The sequence below is a fragment of the Olea europaea genome, chromosome 6, assembly GCF_002742605.1.
Source record: "Olea europaea var. sylvestris chromosome 6, O_europaea_v1, whole genome shotgun sequence".
Lineage (NCBI taxonomy): Eukaryota > Viridiplantae > Streptophyta > Magnoliopsida > Lamiales > Oleaceae > Olea > Olea europaea.
In genome coordinates, this window is record NC_036242.1 from 16,919,885 (window position 1) to 16,924,761 (window position 4,877).

Consider the following 4,877-nt stretch of genomic DNA (forward strand, 5'->3'; position numbering starts at 1 on the left):
TAAAATTCTCTAAACACTTATAAAACCAAAGAGTAGTTCAAGACCAAAATGAACCAAGTCATAAGAACCATGAACAAATTAAGAAAGACATCTGGATGAGTATTGTTGCCTTGGCTTAAGCTAGCGGTTGAATGGTTCAAGACATCATGTCACCAATTAGCCAAGTTCGATAGTATTTTACTAAAGAAGGTTCAAAGTTGGAAGCTACATTACCTAATGTAGTATTTTTTAGCTCCCTCTCTCTACATTGCATCAAAAAAATTTCTTATTGTATATGCATATTCGAATTTCTATTTATGTGGGGGATTGTTGAAAATTGGTTTAAGGAAAAGTAGTGAAGTGTTAAAACCAAAAATGTGAAAAAAGTGACTTTTGTGTCAACTTCAATCAAATATTCGGACTTGATCCGATGGTCAAATTATAAATGTAAATAGAATACATGATCCACTCGTCGAGAAGATCATTGTGGTATATTTGGAATATCAAAACCAATTTCGTATGAATGAGAGGCGATCTAAAATTGGAAGAAAATAAAAGAAAATTTGGCCTCAATTTCTGTCTAACTCCGTCGCTTGCCTATCGTTCGAGAGATGGGGTTGTCACTCGATCAATAGGCTAGTGACCTGTAAAAAAAGTTTTTGTTAAAATTTTGACATTGATGCTCGAGTGAGAGGTCAGTGACAGGCTAGCGACAGCAACTGATGCTTCCCTTCGTAAAGTTGCGTTTGGTACGCATAATTTCATCCACAACCCCTCATCCTTTATAAATAGGACCCTTTAGACATCCATAATGCATCTAAATCACCTTTGTATAGAGCATTAGATAAAATCTCTTGCAAAAACTCTCCAAAAATCGTTCCAGATATTTTTTATTGGAGAGAGAATAAATTTCGTTCAAGTTCGCTATTGCTTGTGGTTTGAAGTGCTTTTACTACAAGTTAAATCCTTTGTATCTTGGAAGACAAGTGCTTTGAATCGTTAGCACTGTTGTGGGGTAATTTTGTCTTAAGAAAAAAGTGTAATCACTTGTCTCGAATCATTTTCCACCTTCATTTTACTTCCTTTCTTTTTCGTGTTTTCTACTTCCATAAAGTTTAATTACACACCTGCGATTTAAACTTTTTAATTTCGTCTTTGTTTGTTATTACTAAACAACCCTTTCACCTTATATATCTTGGCATGATAGTTTTTACTTTGATAATTCCACTCTTTTTGATATTTTACTAATTATTGTTAAGTAACTAGAAACCAGATAGTTACTCTGTTATAAAATATGAGATCTGGACTCAATCAAGTCATTAATTACGATTCTCCTTCTTCACATATTCAACTAATAATAACCTTACACCACATCTAATTTGTAAAAGAGTATGTCTCAACCATGAGAGCTTTCGTATTTCGTCTTACCCTCTCATTATCAAGCTCGAGTAAACCAACACAAATCTCAAACACCCCTAATTTGAGAGACGGATCCAAACACATCTTTTCTCTAAAACTACACATATAACTAAAAGTCATTAAGGGAAAATTGTACACCCCTCGATCTCCCATTTTCCAAAACCTCAATCAAGATATATGCTGCATGATTTGTATCACAAGTGTACAATGTAATAAGTAAAAAAGTGACTAATAATTTGGATTATCATTATCAATGGACTATTGATCTAATTTTTTATTCTACTATTTTGTAACTTCAACTTCGTGCAAAAGCAATTATAAATCTAACAAAGCAGTTTAAAAGTGCAAAATTAAGAATTAGAATTTTTAACTTATAAGTGATAAATGTTAGGACTTACAATTTCACAGTAGTTATTCTTATTAATTTTACCTCTTAAGATTCATTATTTAATATTGTATTTAATCAAATTCGTTAATTAAATCATTTTACATCTCTTGGGTTCAAATCTATCTTATCTAGCCGAGCCAACTCACTATATCTTTATGTGAATCCGAATGAGTCTAAACTATTTTCATCAAATCACCAAATAATACAATTAATGACCACAATAATTCTAGAAGTGTATTTCTACCTTTTATCCAAATTACCGAATGTTAGTACAAGGTATAAAATCTATAGCTTACCTCTCGGTTCGCTACAAATTCATGAAACTTGTGATTTATTCTGATATCTTTCTTTTACTTCTTATCACTCACATGCCATCCGATTAATCTTTAATTGCTTAGTTACAACTAAGCTCGAATAGCCATTTTTGCTCAAATTGAATTTTCCTACAATTAATATATTTACTCTAAAATAGGTAAAAATTCGCTCAATTGACCATAATTTATCATGTTTAAAAGGATGAATAAACACACTTATCAATATCCAAAAACCTATCAAATCTCATAATTACTTGTGCCACCTTACATTTTGCCAACAGACCCTATACATATTTGGTTACTCCATGCTTGACTTTGTTTAAGATAAAGTTTTCATAGCTTAGACAACTATTCGTTACAGTCCTAATATACATTAAACTATAATACATTAATTGTAGTAGATTATTTCTAATCTATGCACAAATATAAGTCTAGCGATATTGCTCTTATTATTTAATTTATTGCATTAGGATGGCTCCAGGGGCGAAGCTACATAGAGACCACTACAAACAGGTGCCCAGTGCACTGGATTTTGAGCTTGACACAAGAAAAACCAGTGTGGCTGCACTGGACCAAGAAGAGAAGAAGAAGGGAAGAAGTAGAGCACGCACTGACATTAGCAGAGCCAGAATTTACATGTTGGGAGAGAGGACAATCGCCATTTACCATTGTTGCAGGCAGTAGCAGACGGAAAGGTTGAAGAATGAAGGGAAAAGATAGAGAGGAAGATAAGTGTTAGACTTGGGCCAAATTTCCAAAGAAATTTAGGAAAAATTCATAGTCCAGAAGATAAGTATATGACCTTTCAAATCTAAGATTACATGTTTGAATCTTCAAAAATCAAATGGGTGGAGAGAGAGAATCTTGGTGGGAGGAGAGAGAAGAAGATTGGAGAGAGGAGATGTGATAGAAATTAAATAACATGTGGGGGAGAAAGAATATTGGTGGGAGGAGAGAGAAGGAGATTGGGGAGAGAGAATAAATAATATTTAATATTTAAACAAGGAAGATGTAATTTTAGAAATGTGAAATTGACGGACTCTACTATAACAAATTCACCTTCCAATCACAAATCTGAACCAACTCCTACAATTCATCTCTCAGACGACATGTTTGAATCTTCAAAAATCAAATGGGTGGAGAGAGAGAATCTTGGTGGGAGGAGAGAGAAGGAGATTGGAGAGAGAAGGAGATGTGATAGAAATTAAATAACATGTGGGGGAGAGAGAATATTGGTGGGAGGAGAGAGAAGGAGATTGGGGAGAGAGAATAAATAATATTTAATATTTAAACAAGGAAAATGTAATTTTAGAAATGTGAAATTGACGGACTCTACTATAACAAATTCACCTTCCAATCACAAATCTAAACCAACTCCTACAATTCATCTCTTAGACGACATATTAAAAGCCACGAATCATTTAATATTAAGGTAAAAAATCTATACATTTGATCACAAATTCACTATTTAATTAGTCGCATATTATTTTTCGATCACAAATCAAATTTTTTATATATCACAAATTATTTTATGGTCACAATTTAAAATTTTAATTTGTCACAGTTTCTTCATTGGTCACGAATCAAAAAAAATTATACATCACAAATTACATATATTATAAGTCCCAATTTATTAAACGGCCACAAATTAACAAATTTGTGGTCACGAATTTATTAAGTCACAGAATATATTTGGTCACAAAATCAAAATTTTTTAGGCCACAAATTATTCATCAGTCACATATTTAAAATTTTTATTTGTCACAACTCATATACCCATTGCAAATTATTGAATTAATTTATCACGATTAATTTTTCGATCACAACTTAATTATTTGTGAGTCACAATTGGAAGTTACAGATACAATTACAATTTTCAGCACCACCAACATCCTTGCCACCACAGCCAGTACCACCCCCTCTACCAACACCGCAGCACGCACCACCCCACATTGCATCAACCCATTTCCTCAAATCACCAACACAAACGCCCACAACGGGCACCACCCGCAAATCATTCCACAACCACCACACCAAACCATTCCACAACCAAACCACAGATCAAATCATTCCACACCACCGCACCAAGACATTCCACAACCACGCACCTCTGCCGCACACACACACACTCACTCTCAGCCGATCTGCATAGGGTATTAATTTTGGCCGCAGCAGTGCCGCACCCACGCACATACACACCGTCGTTATCCACCACCCACGCGCGTACATGTCATCGTCGTGTACACGCCGCCACCCACATAACAAATCCACAACAGATCTCTCTCACCTCTCTCATCGCCGATCTACACCGCATCAACAGACTTCGATTCCAGCGACGGCGGCCGGAGCAAGTTCTTCATCGTCGGAGTAAGTTCTTCATCGTCCCTACCCTCAGATTACAGTGAGAAACGAGAGAAGAGAGGATGGTGACCGGTGAGAGAGAGATAAGAGAGGAACGGGGCTTAGAGAGAGAATGTATTTTGTGGCTCTACTGGTTCTAACGTAATGGGGGAGTTAATTAGGATAGTTATCAATTGCTCTCTCCTATTTGATATATATCTATTTATCTTTCCAAGAAGTCATAAGCCAACTGTAATGACAAAGGAGAGATAATGAGATTGGAGAGAGAATGGATTGGAGAGGGAGGAAACATATCTGATTTTTGAAAGATGAAACATCCCACCTGATTTAAGAATTCAAATCTTCAAAAGGGTGTAATTTCCAAAAGAAATTTTGCTTTAGACTTTTTTTTTTTTTTTTTTTTTTTTAAAAATAGG